The sequence below is a fragment of the Sus scrofa genome, chromosome 8 (assembly GCF_054392235.1).
Source record: "Sus scrofa isolate SSC_HxYL_T2T_F1_AM1 chromosome 8, Sscrofa_HxYL_maternal_Yorkshire_Landrace_v2.0, whole genome shotgun sequence".
Lineage (NCBI taxonomy): Eukaryota > Metazoa > Chordata > Mammalia > Artiodactyla > Suidae > Sus > Sus scrofa.
In genome coordinates, this window is record NC_139390.1 from 98,010,592 (window position 1) to 98,029,693 (window position 19,102).

At 34.6% G+C, this 19,102-nt stretch overlaps 1 long non-coding RNA gene across 1 annotated transcript in view; it reads right to left on the reverse strand.

The window, feature by feature from the left end:
• The window catches only part of LOC146400954 (uncharacterized), a 539,998-nt gene that overhangs the window by 148,671 nt on the left and 372,225 nt on the right, over positions 1-19,102 (reverse strand). Inside the window, exons 5-6 of the long non-coding RNA XR_014812989.1 lie at positions 14,376-14,487; positions 13,067-13,137 (exon numbers count right to left, since the gene is read on the reverse strand). This is a non-coding gene — a long non-coding RNA (uncharacterized LOC146400954). The remainder of the gene's footprint in view (positions 1-13,066; positions 13,138-14,375; positions 14,488-19,102) is intronic.

A 19,102-nucleotide genomic window follows, 5' to 3' on the forward strand; every position in this document is an offset into this window, starting at 1 on the left:
ATGTTAGCCATCAAAATCTTTATATATTTCACATCTAATTTACTCTTATATTAGAAAAGGAAGAAAAATGTAGCCTGTAGACTTAATGGTGTTAATTACTGTAGGTAGAGAATAATATAATTTTTTTGAGAATGATATAATTTTAACATTCCAGAGAAAGGCTCCAAAATATTTATTATAGATGCTTGTCATTCTTTTATTTATTAATTCAATCATAAATACTACATGCTAAGGACTAAACTAGAGCTGGAGATGTGATACAACATAAACAACTTACCTTCACAGACTTAACATTCAAGTTGAAGAGATGACAGTTAATGTATACTTATTTAAAAATTTTTTTTTTTTTGTCTTTTGTCTTTGTTTTTTAGGGCCGCAACTGCAGCATATGGAGAGTCCCAGGCTAGGGGTCCAATCATAGTGGTAGCTGCTGGCCTACACCACAGCCACAGCAAAGCAGGATCCAAGCCACATCTGCGATCTACATCACAGCTCATGACAACGCCAGATCCTTAACCCACTGAACGAGGCCAGGGAATGAACATGCATTCTTATGGATACTAGTCGGGTTTGCTAACCATTGAGCCATGACAGAAACTCCATAAATGTAAATTTAAAAATCCAATGTAGCATGTCAGTTATTAGTTTGAAGAAGAAAACCAAATGTGCTTGAGTAGATCTTTATGAAGAAGTGCCATTTAAACCAACACATGAAGTGAGGGATCTATTCATGCAGATATTCAGGAAAAATTAGTAACAACATTTTATATATTATCATCTACTTAATAAAATTTTAATCAAAATTTTACATATAAATAAGAGAAGTACTAGAGAGAGAGGCAGCCAATAGTTAGACCTGTTTTCTATAATCAATCATTTCTAAAGGGGTAGGTTCAGAAGTTTGGTATGTGTAGATAATATTGAAAACCTGACATAACCCAAATATCATACCATTCATGAACTTTACCTAATAGTATGACTATAAGCGCTTCCTCCTTTTTAAAACATGCAGCTATTTCTAAAATCTCTAAGTCCTTCATTAAATAATAACCTAGAGGGAAACACTTTTCTTATTACATACTACGGAGACCTCAACAAGTGATACAGTCTGAATACAATGCCCGCATAGAGTAGAAATTAACTAAAGATTTCTTGAAATTTTGATTACATCATTTAAGGGATGGTCGTCTGCATAAACTGCAGAAGATAACATCACCAGGATTATTATGACATCTTTATCCTCATTTGTTTCCTTACTACTAGTTATTAAATTTAGTACATATGGTGTTTATATATTTTCACAAATTATATTGATTAGTTTTTGCAAGTTATGCTAATATAACAAATTCTGAAATCTCAGTGAATTAGTGAGCTTTCTAACTTACTGTAAGCTTTCTGTGGATGTTCTGGTCAATCATCCGTATTGCAGCAATTAGACTGAAAGAGGCTACATCATTCATTAGCAACACTATTGGTAAATTATAACCACCTAGGTCTGCTTATCAGAAAAATGCACATGTCACTCCTACCTCCATATCATTGAACATAGCAAGTGATATGGCTATGATTAACTACAAAGGGGTATATAACTAGAAGGAGAAGAAGACAAGATATGGGTAAAAAAACGAAGTTTATATAGCATTTGTTTATTTTGACTAAGGAATGGGAAAAATAATGCTGGATCCATTTTACAGATTAAGATAGCAGTAATAAATAGCAACAAAACAGTTTAATGTGCACAAATATAAATCATATATGACCAGGTGTAACTGGACATATGATAATTTTTTTTAGCTGTAACACATGGGATAAAAAATTAGCTAGTTATATATGTATGTTTTCATAAATACAGGCGACATAACTATTATAATGTTTTGGGTACTATAGACAACATACCAAGTGTAATAGAGTCACTGTTATATAATTTATGGAATAATAATGAAAACTAGTCATGAAATTTCTTTGTGGTACAGCAGATTAAGGATCCAGCATTGTCATTGCAGCAGCTCGGGTCACTGCTGTGGAATAGATTTGATCTCCACATGCCCTAGGTACAGCCAAAAAGAAAAAAGACAAGAATAGTCATAATATCTGAACTCTAAAGATGGCCTTACACGATTACTCAATCTTTCCCCTGTTAAATGGCCTCATCTAGTACCATTCTTTACTTACATAGACTTTCTAGCCATAATAAATTACTTTCAATTAGTAGAATCCAGAATTTGCTTCTTCAGACAAAATTTTCATAATTTTTTCTTTAATATCCCATTTTCCTGCAATAATACTACAGTAATTATTTATATGGCTGACTCTTATTCATCTTTGAAAATTTCAGTCATTCATCCAAGAAGTTTTCTCTAAGCTCAAAGTCTCATTTAACTATTTCAACTTCTTTCTTATACTTAGGGGCTTACTCTGTGCTTCTCCCTGCTGTAGTATTTTGATCTCTATTTTAATTATATGATCATCTATCATTGACCTCAACAGATTTCAACAGACCATTGACTCTTTTTGAGAATCAAGGCCACTTCTAGCTTTCTTTTTAATCTCCAGTTTCTACCATAATTACTGTCCTAAAAACAAATGAATGTGATAAATGTAACTGAGGTCTCTTGCAAAACAGGACAAGTCTCTCGAGCAGGTCCAAAATGGTTTGAAAGAGCAAAGGACAAAAGCCTGGATTTTTGTTGAATTTTAGCAGAGAGGGCCAGAATAAGGGTTCACATAGAAAGGAGCTTGTGTGATTTGAATATATGACTTGTGCTAGAGAAGGAGCACAAGGGCCTTTTTATCAACTTGATCAGATGTGGAACACAAGAATGAGGGGTGATGCTTAAAGCTGTCAGCAGTCATAAAAAAATGAAGTCAGACTCTTTGATGAATGTTTATAAAATCTTAGGAATACAGACTGGATAATTGAATTTTCTACTTGCTATCAGATGAGGAAGTTGTCAAGATGAAAGCTCCTTTCCCTTGATATTTCCATAGTATTTGTTTTTCTTTTTTGAGTTTGACTTTTAAGACTAATACATAATTAGAAGATTATTACTTTTTGTCTTGTGGGTTAATATGATTTAAAATAACTTAATTAAGTGTATCTTTACAAGACATGTAACTTAAGCCTTAAATTGAGTATGCCGGCCATTTGAAATACAGCTTTCCTAGCCTATAGAGAAATTTGGCATTTACAAAGAAAAATGAAAATAACTTAGAAACAATTATTATTTTATGTACAGATGAGTTATTTTTGTTGTATATTATTGATTATTCCTACTAAAATAACAGTGATAAAAATCTTTTCCCTAAACCAAAAAAAAACTATAAATTTTTGTTTTCACTTTGGTTAAATGGGCTAATGAGTTTCTCAGACAAGTACCTATTTATGGAAGCATATTCACTTTTTTTTTTTTTTTTTTTTGGTCTTTTGTCTTTTGCCTTTTCTAGGGCCGCTCCCGAGGCATATGGGATTCCCAGTTTTCTTATTTTTTATTTATTTATTTTTTTTGTCTTTTTGTCTTTTCTAGGGACTCACCTGTGGCATGTGGAGGTTTCCAGTCTAGGGGTCTAATTGGAGCCGTAGCCACTGGCCTACACCAGAGCCACAGCAACGCGGGATCCGAGCCGCCTCTGCAACCTACACCACAGCTCACGGCAACACCGGATCCTTAACCCACTGAGCAAGGCCAGGGATCGAACCCTCAACCTCATCATTCCTAGTTGGATTCGTTAACTACTGAGCCACGACTGGAACTCCAATCTTTACTTTTTTTTAAAGTCATTAATATTTTAAAATCACCTTCATAAAAGTAACTCTAGAGATTCAAATTGTATATGTGTGAATATAAATAATGCATATATTCCTTTTGTTACATTGTAGGCATTTAAATATCCTGCATTTAAAAGTTGCACAAAAATGTTATAATTAGGAATTCCTCAAGAAACTGCAAGTTTATTCAGGGGAAATAAAGAAATGATGTAGCAAAATGAGTATTTTTGGAGAAAGTGACAAATCTTTCCTCATTTTTTTACCATTGCTGGTAAATTGGGGATTTTAATGGATTTAAATTCTTGAGAAATTTTAAAGTTTCAGTTTCTTTAATAAAATTAATCAATAATGAATAACTTAGTAATTGGTGAAATAATTGAATAAATAAGAGATTGTATGTGTTTGGAGATTTAGAGGGCTTCTGTTGCCAGGGCAAACTTCATCTTGGGTATATGGTTAATTTCCTTAATACAGATGTAATAAAGTTGCTAACTTCTGAATAATTTGCTGTAATATAATTTCACAGCAAAAGAACAACTGCAACAAACACGATGATGAAAAGACAGCATTCTCTACAGAAGCTTGTTAGAAATACCATAATCTGGGAGTTCCCATTGTGGCTCAGCAGAAACGAACCCGACTAGTACCCATGATAATGTAGGTTCAATCTCTGGCCCCACACAATGGGTTAAGGATCTTGGCATTGCATGAGCTTCAGTATAGGTTACAGACATGGCTCAGATCCCATGTTTCTGTGGCTGTGGCAAAGGCTGGCAGCTGCAGCTCTGATTCTCCCTCTATCCTGGGAACCTCCATTTGCCACAGGTGCAGCCCTAAAAAGAAAAGAAAAAAATAATACCCATAATCTGTGATGAAAATGATGATAGTAAGAATATCTCCATCATTCTGTATTTAATAGTTTTTAACAAAAGGTGGCATACTTCCCTCTAAGTGATACTTTTTCTTTTTGCATCAACATTCCCATGCCTGTGAAATCCAACACCCCATCTCATGAAATTACAGCCATATATACATATAGCACCTTGATTTCCATGCAGTTCACCCATAATGCGATGCTTTCAACCATTTCTTCCTCCTCAAATGTACATTCTACTTCTTCTATTCCTAACTATTAATGAAGGGCCTTCACAGAGAGGCATTGCTCACTGACTCATTCCTATCATAAAAGTTATCTGCCATCACCAATGCTATATTCCACCCATTGCATTCTGGCCCCCAAACACAATCCTTGAGTGTCACTGAGTTTTAAAACACTTCCTGTGTTGAATACAAACCTTGATCCTTCTGCCAAGGACTTACAAGTCAGCTACTCTCTGTGGGTCTGGGACTGGCAGCTTTTTGGAGGTTTCAGTTTTCTGTACCTCATGCCAGCTTATTCCTCTACCTGTTACTTTAAATCTTTGTCTTGATACTGAGGTGTTCAAAGCTTCCTTCTTACCTAATACAGAAATCTTCACGACTGTTGTGCCTCAAATTCCTTCAACATTTATATCTCCACTCTTCTAGTTACATCTCCACTCTTCTAGTTATAGGCAGTTTAATTTACTGCCTTCTTGAATACACTATTTGATTTTTGTAGGTTTAAAAAGGTGCTTGTTATTTCAAATTAGTATCAAATTGATAAAATCAATAATGTGACAAATTTTAACAGAAATATCACTCAATAAAGGCTTATTTTCCACTTTCACCTTTATTTAGTTTTATATTGAGTCATACCTTCCGTTTTAGTCTAATTTGTATTGAATACTAGTATAATTTATAAGTCACATCTCTTTTCTAACTTGGTCCTCATGACATCTTTGTGAGGAAGGTAGGTTGCCTTTTTTTTCTTTTTAACAGCTGCACCTCTGGCATATGGAAGTTTCTAGGCTAGGGATCAAACTGGAGCTTCAGCTGCTGGCCACAGCCACAGCCACACCAGATCTGAGCTACATCTGTGATCTGTGCCACAGTTTGTGGCAATCCCACATCCTCATAAATACTATGTTGGGTCTTTAACCTTCTGAACCACAATGGGAACTCAGTTGCCTATTTTTATCCTTAATTTAAATGAATTCTAGGCTAGAGTTTTAAGATATTTTCTGAGTCCTGCACACTAATCAAGTGAAAGATGTGCTCCTAAATCTTACGTATTAGCTTATCTTTCTATTGGATCGTGATTTCATCTCATATTGGACTTTAAAAGTTAAATAAATTAATTATCTTCTGAAGCAAAGCAGGATTTGAGAACTTAATAGGGAGACCAAATCTTGCCAAGTGATTCCAAATGTGAACACTGTGTTAGGGCACTTTCTCACTTAAAACATTACTAATTAGACAGGAGTTTGCCCACCAAGTAATTGAGCCTGAAGGTATATTTGACTTCTGCATAGTTACACACAGCAACAAACTAGCAAACCTGAAACTGAAAATAAGATCAACTGACTACAAATAATGTGCTTTCCCTGCTATACCAATATCCTTCCATATTTAGATTGATTAAAATAAAGAAACTGAATCTTATATAATATTTAAGTTATCATTAAGTTGTTTCTAGATATATTCTACATATTTACTTTTAGCAAGCTAGCTCTCATATGATTATTTTTTATTTCTCTCATAGATTATACCAGCAATTTGGCTATATTTTAGACTACACAGAAATATTTAATATATTTTGTATATAGAGAGTTTGTTTTAGTCATAAATTGTTTCCAACAAATACATAAAATATGGAGGAATCACATTAATATATTACCTTTTCCATTTATTCAAAAGACCGTTGAAAGTTTGGTTATTTAGAGCGTTCTGTAATTCAGCCAACTTTAATAATGTTGCCACAAATTCCTCACCACCATACATTACGTGAATATTTAACCATTATGCACACAGAGAGACACACACAAAATATCCAAGCAAATGTGCAATACAGGTAAATAAGTACAGATCACTTAAGTTGGAAGTGAGCACCTCAGTAGAAAAAATATTCTTTGAAAGCATTTACCTTTTGAAATGCTTAATGTGTAACTTAACAGTCACTAAAGGTGAAAAATCTGATCAACATCAATATATAATTTTCTAACCTTTTTAAAATTGCAGAATAACATATATTAAGGTACATATTAGGAATGAAATGAACCAAGCATGTAGCTTATAGTTTCTTTTCTCATCCATTTCTATCACAATGCCAGCTAAACCAAGCAGTTTAAGAATACAGAGGATCATTCACAAATTGTGGCAGGTATTCAACCTGAAAATTTCAGAGCTGTCAAGGTTGAGTGTTTCAATCAGTCTTGACATCTCCTGCCATTTCCTCTCATATTCTAGTTTCTATAAATAATATCCTTTCTTGGGTATCATTTTAGGTTCAAAGGCTTGTTTTTCCCCCAACATAAAAAAGATTGTATCTTTTAGTATGTCTTTTCTTTTCTACCCTTGGTCTGAAAAAGTAAATGTGGTTTATTAAATGAGCTATCTGATCTTGAAATTCTGTGTTGAAAAGAAATGTACTGGTAGATGATGCATTAATAAAAACATATTATTTAGCACATGTAGAAAAGATTTCTTATGAAGATTTTAAAATGTTTTAAGAACTTATAATAAACTCTACAATCAAGTAGCATGTCTGTTATTTAAAAGAAATGCTTTCTAAAAATTACCAATGATTTCTCCATGTATTTAAATACTCAAGAATAACTACTGAAACACCTACATTTTAATATAGTTTATACCAAATAACTTTATTTTGAACGAAGTTGTTTCACCTAGGATCCATCTCAAGCTGGACTGAATTTTCACAGTATAAGAAGAATCTCTTTATAAAGTACTTTACCTATTAAAAAAAAGTCACATTAAAAAAAAGATCAGAAGGAAGACTTGAAGAATAATCTTTATTACTTGTCACAATTAACTTATAATCACCACTTTCATTTGGTAAGGTGTCTTAAGTAAGGTAATACAAAATATTCCATGCCATGCAAAATTAGTATGTTTGAGATAGAAAACTCCTTTTATTTTAATTTAATTTATTGATCTTTTTATTGGGAATTCTTTAGGTTAAAAATCTGTGATCCAGGTAAATTACTTAATTTTTTTCCAGAATCACAAAAATACCTAACAGCAGAGCCAGAAATATGAACACAAAGCTCCTCACTCATAATACATATGACTATATGATTCCATTTTTATGTCAAAGAGCCCCAAGCTTCAAGTGAGCTTCAAGGATTCATAATTTTCTATACACTGAAGGATCCCCCTGACATATAACTGACACTTTTATAATTTGATGGAGATACTTTTAGGTGAGTCTGTATATTTCTGTCAATGGTTTGTTCAGTTTTGAATGTTCTAAACTTCCACACATTAGATTAAAGATAGACTCGCTCTCTGTGTCTACTTGTCAAAGTAGATGTGATGATTGTGCTTCTGTGGTAGACACTATTAGCCATCTGGTTCTCCTCTTCTTCCAGTCATGGTCATGTTATTTGTTGCAAATTGTCCTGGCCAATGGATTGTGAGTAGAAGTGGAATGTGTTTCCCCAGGACAGGGTGATTATAAGCTCTGCATGGTTTCCACCCATCTTCCTTGTAACCACTTTCAGTAAGCCACTTGTTGAAATGCTGGGAACACACAGTAGAAGCCATCTGGATCACTGAACTGTTTTGATGATCCTGATCAATGATCCAGGATCCAGGATCCTGATGATCCATCAGGATCAGAGCAGATTTTGAGTGAGTGAAATAGAAAATTTCTTTGTGTTAAACACGGTAACATAAGCTAATGAATCCTTATCAATATTTTTACTATGGGGATATGTAAAGTTTCTTTCCTTGAAATTATAGATTTAAAGCATTTTAGAAATACTGAGCCTGAATTGGTATGATGGAATTAGCTTTGTTCTTAATGAATATTTTTTAACAGACTGGTATATGTCTTCATTTTTTTAATACACCCAATAACTAGCAATTTCCAGGCTATGTACAGAAGTTTTATTCCTGTCCTTATTATATGAAAACCACAAATGTTTAATGTTTGTGTTATGTTTTCTTATTTTTCTTCTTTTTTTAAAAACTTTTAGCTTAAGTGCTGCTTTTCTCTAAAAAAAAATTGTTTTCCCTGCTGCCTGCCTATTTTCACATATACCATTATTTGGACATTTAAAGATTTTGTCTTATAGTATAGCTGTTTATGCATCTCTCTCTTCCTCTCTTGCACTATAAACTCTTTATCAGAAGAACTGTACAGCATGCCAGTCAAAATTTGCTTTGATTGGTTAATTGTATAAGTCCTCAGGGTCCGTAAGATACTACGAACTTCAGGTATAGACCATATCTATCTTAGAATTTTATTGGACTTGAAATGTGCTGTGCCTACACTCAATGCTGAGAAATGTTTAAGAAATATGTGAATGAACAGAATTTCCATTTAGAGATATGGCAAAGAGGAGAGTTCACATATTTGATGTTAGACTATTCCTTCCATTGAAAGATAAGACTCAGTATAGCTGGAGAATTAAAAGTGACAAGGAAAAAAACCTCTTTGAGCATTAAAAGTGACAAAACTAAGCAAAGGAAGAAAAAGATATTTTCTCTGTTTCTGGAGATAATACCCAATGGCCTCACTTATTTTGACAAGCTCTCTTGTCAACTAATCTACTAATTTAAAAAATGGCCTTAGGTTATATTGTAATTTGTGGACAAGAAATAGAACAAGACTAATGGGTCTAAAAATTAGACAAATTGTGTATCCATCAAAACACTGATCTTTTCTCCCTATTGAAAAAATATTTGCATCATAATACCACAATATTAGAATGTACAAAGGCAAAAAAACCAAGAAAGTTTATAGGATTGTTTGGTAGGTGGCTACTGACCATCTGGTGTGTTAAAAATTTAAAAATACATGTTCTTTCCTTGTACTATATTTGGAGGAATTCATATACAAATAGATAATAATGATTTCTAATTGCCCGATACGAACATTAAACATGCCCCTTGTCATACAGTTTTTTTTTTTTCTTTTTCAAAGTACACTGTATTTTTAGAGCAATTTTAGGTTTAGAGCCAAATTAGCTGAAAATTCAGAGTTATAATATACCTCTTTTTCTAGGCGTGCACCACCTCCACAAATCTTGACATTCTGCACCAGAGTACTGTATCTGTTACAAAAAGTGGACCTCCATTGACATATTATCACCCAAAATCCCTAGGTTACATTAGGGTTCACTCTTTATAATACATATTCTCTATGCTTTGACAAATGAATAATAGAATGCATCCACTATTATAGTATCATACAGATGAGTTTCAATGCCCTGAAATTCCTTGGACTCAGAGTTCCCATGTGGCTCAGTGGGATAAGAACCTGACATAGTGTCCATGGGGATTAGGGTTTCCATCCTTGGCCTCACTTGCTAGATTAAAGATCCCAAGTTGCAGCAAGGTGCAGCCTAGGTTAAAGATGCAGTTCAGATTCCATGTTACTGTGGCTGTGGCGTAGGCTGGCAGCTGCAGCTCCCATTTGACCCCTAGCCCAGAAACTTCCATGTGCCTCAGGTATGGCCCTAGGAGGAAGAAGAAAAAAAATTCCCGTTCTTCTTCTTACCTATCCTTCTCCCCTACCCCTTGGTAATCACTGAGTTTTTACTGTCACCATTGCTTTTTTTTTTTTTTTTTTTTTTTGGCTTTTTGGCTTTTTGGTTTTTTAGGGCTGCACCCGTGGCATATGATGGTTCCCAGGCTAGGGGTCTAAACGGAGCTATAGCTGCAGGTCTACTCCACAACCACAGCAATGCCAGATTCTAAGCGCATCTGGAACCTACACCACAGTTCACAACGCCAGATCCTTAACCCACTGAGTGAGGCCAGGGATCCAACCTGCAACTTCATGATTCCTAGTCAGATTTGTTTCTGCTGCACCATGATGAGAACTCCCACCATTGTTTTAACTTTTACAGAATGTCATACAGTTGCAGTCTTACAATATGTAGCCTGTTTGGATTGGCTTCTTTCAGTTAGTAATATACATTTAAGTTTCCTCCATGTTTTTTCACACATTGATAGCTCATTTATTTTTAGTGCTGAATGGTATTTCATTGTCTGGATGTAAGAAAGTTTTTTTATCCCTTCATCCACTGAAAGACATGTTGTTTGGTTCTAAGTTTGGGGACTATTTTATTTGCTTTTTAGGGCCACAAACATAGCATATGGAAGTTCCCTGGGCTAGGGTTCTTCCTACTAGGAGTTCAACTTCTAATAAGGTTCAGCTACTATGCCACAGCCACAGCAATCCCAGAGCTGAGCTGTCTGCAACCCACAGCACAGCTCATGTCAATGCCACAGCAATCCCAGAGCTGAGCTGTCTGCAACCCACAGCACAGCTCATGTCAATGCCAGATGCTTTAACTCATCAAGTGGGGCCAGGAATCGAACTCATGTCTTCATGGATAATAGTTGGATTTGTTTCCACAGAGCCATAGTGGGAACTCCAAATTTTGGGATTTTTGAATAAAGTTTCTGTAAACATCCATGAGCAAATTTTGGTGCACATCCATGGCATACCTTTTCATCTCCTTTAAGTTACTACCAAGGAGCACAATTACTGGATTTTATGGCAGGAGGAAATTTAGTTTTTAAGGATATTCCCAAACTATCTTCCAAAGTCACATCATTTTTGTCATTCTAATAGGTGTGTAGTGGTATCACATTGCTGTTTTGGTTTGAAATCCCCTAATGATATGATGATGATGAATGTGTTTTCATATGCTTATTTTCTTACCTGCTATCTGCCTATCTTCTTTGGTAAGGTGTTTAGTCTTTTGTTCATTTTTTAAGTAATAAATTGGTTTTCTCATTACTGAGTTTTAAGCGTTCTTTGTATATTTTGGTATATTTGTTGTTTATCAGATATATCTCATTAATATTTTCTCCCAGTCTGTGGTTCCACTGATATGATGATGTGATTTTCTTCTTTGGCCTGTTGATGTGATTATATTAAATAACTTTCAAATATGGAATCAGCCTTGAATACTTGGGATAAATCCCACTTGATTGTGATGTATATTTTTTATACCTTTTTGGATTTGATTTGCTAATATATTTCTGAGAATTTTTCCATTTATGCTCATGGAAATATTAATCTATAATGTTCTTGTAATGACTTTGCAATAATTGCCTGGTTTTAGTACTAGGAGACTACTGGCCTCACTGAGAAGGGATTTTTTTCCTTTGGTGTCTGTCAAAAATTTAAAAAATTTTTTTTTCAGTTTGATTATGATATGTATGTGTTATTTGGCTTTCTCTTTTCTTTTTCTTTTTTTTTGGGGGGGTTGTTTCCTTTTGGGCATTTATCCTACTTGGTATTCTCTAAGGTTTATAGATTCTGTGGATTGATTTCTAACATTACTTTTGGAAAATTCTCAGAAATTATTGTTTCAAATATTTCTTCTTTCTTTCTTCTCTCTCTGTTATTCCTATTATGCATAAGTTACATCTTTTGTAGTTTTCCAACAGTAATTACACATTCTATTCCATTTTTTCAAACTTTTTCTGTTTGCTTCTAAGTTTGAAACTTTCCTTCAACATATTGTCAAGCTTGGAGAATCTTTCCTCAGCCATATCCAGTCTATAAATGAATTCAAGACATTCTTCATTTCTGATAGACCATTAATTTTTTTTTTACCTCTAGCATTTCTTTTTCATTCTTTCTTAATATTAACTAATCCATCTCAGTGCTTACATCATTCCATACATTCTTTTATATTGTCTATTCTCATTAGAACACTGTGACATTTAATTTTCAAGTTGACTAGGAAGGGAATGTCCAGGTATCTGGTAAAACATTGTAGGTATGGCCTATGAAGATGTTTATAGAAGAGATTATCATTTAATTGGTGGAGTTACTAACGAAGATCATCCTTACAATGTGAGTAGATACCATCCACATAGTTGAAAGCTTGAACTCAACAAAAAGAGGGTGAAAGCTTTGTGATTAAAGAACTTATACCTTCCTCTACCCTCAGACATCCTGATTCTCAGGCCTTCAAACAAGAACTGAAATTATACCACAAGGTCTCCCAGTTCTCAATCTTGCCAAAGGCAGATCTTGGGACTTCCTGGCCTCCAAAGTTGTGTGAGCTGATTCCTGATTCAGTCTCTCTGTTTGTCTGTCTGTCTCCTAAATAAATGATAGATAGATAGACAGACAGACAGACAGACAGACAGGCTATAGGAAACAAAAACCTGCCTCAGGGAAACAAAAGCTGCAATATGAGGGCATCTTTATCAAAGATTTCAACTCACCGACTTATAACAATGTGGCCAATGGTGTCATCATCCACTCAGCCCTCAAGGAGAGAGGCGGGAGGAAGAAGCTGCAGAGGGAAAGCAGCTGCTCAGGTCCCGTCCACTGACATTTTGACTCTCCTATTCCCCACACCCTGCTCCAGGCCCAGGAGACTCTGCCTTGCACATTTGTTTCCCTCTTATTTAGTTTGGAAACTCAAATTGTCCTGCAGAATTCCCTTCCCCACACCACACACACACACACACACACACACACACACACACACACACACACACACACATTTATCATAGAGGGCTTTTTAATCCACCGTCCTCCCCAATTATCTCTAGAATTTGTATTTGGGACATTATTTTAGAGGATTCATTTCTTTAGGCAGCGTATTAGGATATATGACCCCTGGGGAATAGTATCATAGTACCATGTGACACTTAACTGATAGAGTATGGTTGTTATTGTTAGCAGTCATTTTTATATCTTTCCATAGGCTAAAAAACTTATTCGATCATTTTTGTAAAAGAAATATATATCATATTAGTTTTATTTCTCTAGAGTACACTGATTAATACAAACTGTTAGTATGCTGATCATAGTGTTTCAGTCTCATGGTTCGATCATTTCAACATCCCTGCCATATTTGGATCTGGTTCTGATGCTCTGCTCTATCTCTTTAAACTATGTTCTTTGCCTTTTGCTACACCTTGTAATTTTGTTGTTGTTGAAGAAAAGTGGCCATGACATTCTGGTTACAAGGCACTGCTGTAAATAGTCCTTTAGTAATGCAGTGGTGAGGTGCCAGGTAGGAGAAGAGGAAGAGTTCTACAGTTCTGTTTAGGTCTCAGTCTTCTAGAGAGTCTACCCATGGGCTATGAACTTCAGAAGTGCTTCTTAGGATTTCATTTTTTCACACCTTCATGCATGGGATAGGATGGCTAGAGGAGGCTAGAATTATTTCCTTTCTTTCACAGGGAAGGTTAGAGTGGACTGAAATTGGGTACTTTCTTTCCTTTGAGTCAGGTAGGATTTGATCACACCCCAATAGGTTAAATTCTGTTAAAATAGTTTCTCCTGAAAGCAGATTTTGTTAAGAAGGACACAATATTCTGGTGAATTTCAAAATGCTTATATTTTTCCTCCCTCTGCTGGAAAACCAAAGAGATTTTTCTCAACTAGGTAGAGCTCCTAGAGAAAACATTTATAAAAGAGTGAGGGTCTCTCTAGGACTGGACCTTCTTGGAGTTTGTATGTATCATCCTTGTTCACACTGAGCTTCCAACTATTTATCAAGCACAATTCAAGTTTTCTTACCAGGGTATTGGTTCCAGTCAAGATGGGTTTCTTCTCTGTTAAGTTGGATTCTCTGTATTTACCTGTTCATCTCTCCAAACTCTGTAGTGGTTTGTCCTGGCACCTTGTTTCTCTGGAAGATATAAGAAGAGCTGTTGATTTTTCAGTTGGTTTAGCTTTTTACTTATTGTTGGATGGAGTTATGATATCTCACCTCCTTCCCTTCTGAACTAGAAACCAAAGTCCTTGACATCGATTTGCTACAAATCTAGCTTCGTTTCTACTCAATGCCACTCACTACATCTAAACTATATCACAGTCCTAACTCTTCCATTCTTGAACTTCAACATTATTTTCCACCCTCCCCTGTCTTAGCACTTGATGCCTTCCCTGCTGGACTTTTATCTGCCTCACAGGATTCATTCATTCTTAAAAACATAGTGCTATGCTCCTTCCCTTGGAAAAGACCCTTGACTCTTATTCTTTACAGGACTCTTCCATCCATGTTTCCCAATAACTTAGCATAGATGTTTTTATTTATTTAAAATTTACCTAATTTCATATTTAAATGTATTCCCACTAGAACGCTTTAAGGATGATTCAGTGGATTTCTTGTTAGTTGTATATACACATATACATATATATACATACACATATATACATATACATACATATACATATACATATATATATATATACATATATATATTTTACTATGCCTGTTAGAGGTACTCAGTTCAGTCTTCTTAAAGATAGCAAAATTAGCTTACATTTTGTGTACTTTCTGCAAATAAAAAGGAGAGTAAAAACATTTAAAAAAAATGAATTAATCACTATCTTGTAGGAGTTTCTGTTGTTTTCTAAAAAAGTTTTGCATTTAAGATATGTCTTTGGGGAAAAAAGAATTCACATTAAATTTTCTAAGTGTGACTATTCATTTAAAACTACCCTTTCCTTAACTGTGTGCATTGCAGGGTACAATTAATTGGTTTTGATCCATGAAGTATTTTTATTTTTTCACTTTAATATTTTAAGAGAGAAGAAAGTTTAGAAGCCATGAAATCTTCATGAAATTGATTGGTAGATGTCTACCAACACAACTTATGTGTTAAAAACTTTAGAGTACATGTTCTTTCTTTGGAAAAGATTTGAAAGAATCCATGGTCATTTTATTGTAAACCTTAGGCTGCTATGTTATTAAAGATGAGTACTGCTTTTATCTAGAGATTGTATAGCATTAAAGACAATAATCTATGTGATCACTAATTTCTTACTAGATGCCCCTCTCAAAAGTAATTACATTTGATGGATCATTTTATTTAGTTATTATATCAAGTGAAACAGGCATTACTATCATCGTTTTCATTTTGCAGATGTTATATCTAAACACCAAGAGAGGTTAAGAACTTGCCAAGATAATACCCCAGGTGTATTATAAAGCAGAGATTAAAGAGAAACAATCTGATTAATAAGTGTTTATATTCTTTACCAGATTTTCAACCCAACGTCTCAATTACAAACTTTCAAAAAGCTTATCACTGACTTTAGAGACAGACCTCCCCACTCCCAATAGGGGTCCCTGAATAGGCAACACCTGTGGTTCCAATCACCTCAGAGGAGGGCACTGCAATCAAACACAAGCTGTTATTGCTCACTCTCCTGGAAACTCCTGCACTCTACTGCTGCTACTGCCAAATGCTCTGGTCACAATGAAGTACTGCCTAGAGCTTATTACCACTTCCCAGGGCCCAGCAAATAGCAGCCTGTGCCACCTTCCTACAGGTCTTTGCTGCTGTTGAGAGACCAATAACCAGGCACTGACTGCTGGTTCTACCCATTGCCTCCTTCTTCCTGAAAATACACTGAGCATCCTGGGAATAACAGCCTGCTCATGCTGAAGAAAGAGAAAGCAAATATTCAAACTCCAACACCAAAAATAAACCATAACCCCCCCAAAAATACAAAGGGGTATTCTTGCATAGAAGTAGCCTTACAGGACTACAGTTTGGCTTCCCCAACCTCACAGAAAAATAAAAACACAAGCAAGATAAAGAAGCCCAGAAACCATTCCTGGTTAAAGGAACATGAGAATTCACTTAAAGCAGTCAACAATGACACAGTCCTCTGCAGTATGACAGACTTTGACTTCAAAAGGGAAATAGTGAAAATACTGAAGGAATTCAGAGAGGATATGAACAGTAATGCAGATTTCTTTAGAAAGCAACTAAAAAATATAAGGAGGAGGAAAGAAAAACTAGAAAATTAATTTGCAGAGGTACAAACTGAGCTAAAGGCAATAAAGACCAGAATGAATAACGCAGAGGAATAAATTAGTGACATGGAATAAAGAAAAATGGAAATCACACAATCAGGACAGCAGACAGAAAACCAAATGAAAAGACATGAAAGCAATATAAGAGACCTATGGCATAATATAAAGTGGGCCAATCTACACATAACAGGAATTCCAGAAGGAGAATATAAAGAAAAGGGGATTGAAAATATATTTGAAGAAATAATGGCTGAAAACTTTCCAAATCTAAAGGATACTGATATCAAGATACAGGAAGCAGAGAGGCCCCAAACAAGTTGAACCCAAACAGGCCCACACCAAGACATATTATAATAAAAATGGCGAAAGTTAAAGTTAAAGAGAAGATTCTAAAGGCATCAAGAGAAAAGCAAAGTGTTAATTACAAGGGAACCCCCATAAGACTATCAGCTAATTTCTCTACAGAAACACTACAGGCCAGACGGGAGTGACAAGATATATTTAAAGCACTGAAAGGAAAAAATTTGCAACCTAGAGTACACTAAACAGCAAGAATATCATTTAAAATAGAAGGGGAAATAAAGAATTTCTCCAACAAATAAAAGCTAAAAGAGTATAGCAATACAAAAGACATTCTAAAAGAAATACTGAAAGGGCTTCTCTAAATTAAAAAAAAAAATTTTGGAGTGAAAAAAAAAAAAAAGAATTAGGATGGAGGAAACCACTATTGGAAAGCAGGCACTTAAATAAGCTGGCATACAGATCTAAATTTGAAGATGTTAAAAAACAAAGACATCAAAATCATACAATGTGGGAAAGGAAAATAAGAAAATACAGATTTTCTTTTTATTTTAATGATGTGTCTGAGCCTATATGACTATCAGGCAAAAGCAAGCAGATATAGGAAGGGCTTAATGTGCTTAAAAAACAGGGCAACCACAAATCAAAACCAAGCATTACATTCACAAAAACAGAAAAGAAAAGTACTCAAGCATAATGGAAACCATCCAACCCAAAAAAGAAAAGAAGAAAAGAGAAACATAGAGTCAACTGGAAAACAAGTTTTAAAATGGCAATAAATACATATCTATCAATAATCACCTTAAATGTCAATGGACTGAATGCGCCAATCAAAAGACACAGAGTGGTAGATTGGATAAAAAAGCAAAAACCTTCAATCTGCTCTTTACAAGAAACTCAACTTAGAGGAAAGGACACATATAGATTGAAAGTGAGGGGATAGGAAAAGATATTTCATGCCAATGGACAAGACAGGAAAGAAGGAGTTGCAATACTTATATCAGACAAAAGAGACTTTAAAACAAAGGCCATAAAGAAAGACAAAGAAGGGCACTACTTAATGGTTAAAGGATCCATTCAAGAAGAGGATATTACAATCATGAATATATATGCCCCTAATATAGGAGCACTCAGATATCCCCAACAAATACTAACATACATAAAAGGAGAAATTTATGGAAATACAATCATAGTAGGAGACTTTAACACCCCACTCACATCAATGGACAGAGCCTCTAGACATAAAATCAATAAAACAAAAGAGATCCTAAAGGACACAATAGAAATGTTAGACTTAAGAGACATTTTCAGGACATTACATCCAAAAAAATCAGAATATACCTTCTTCTCAAGTGCACATGGAACATTCTCAAGAATTGATCACATACTGGGACACAAAGCAAACCTCAACAAATTTAAGAGTATAGAAATTATTGCAAGTATCTTCTCTGACCACAATGGCATGAAGCTAGAAATCAACCGCTGGAAAAGAAATGAGAAAAAAAAAAAAACTACTACATGGAGACTAAACAACATGCTACTAAAAAAAACCCATGTGTCAATGAGGAAATCAAGAAGGAAATTAAAAAATACCTCAAGACAAATGATAATGAAGACACAACCAATCAAAATCTACGTGATGATGCAAAAGCAGTACTCAGAGGGAAATTCATAGCAATACAGGTCTTCCTCAAAAAAGAAGAAAAACCTCAAATCAACAACGTAACCTACCACCTAAATGAATTAATAAAAGAACAAACAAAATCTAAAGTCAGCAGAAGGAAGGAAACAATAAAGATCAAAGAAGAAATAAATAGAGATTAAAAAACAATAGAGAAAATAAATAAAACCAAGAGCTGGTTCTTTGAAAAGGTAAAAAAAAATTGAAACCTCTGGTGAGACTCACCAAGAAGAGGAGAGGAAAAACCAAAATAAAATAAGAAATGAAAAAGGAGAAGTCAAAACAGATACCACAGAAATACAAAAAACTATGAGAGAATACTATCAACAATTGTATGCCAACATATTTGAGAACCTAAAACAAATGGACAAGGTTTTAGAGACTTATAGCCTGGCAAAACTGAATCAAGAAGAAATAGATCAACTGAACAAAATTATCACTAGAAATGCGATTGAATATGTCATAAAAAACACTTCCTACAAATAAAAGTCCAAG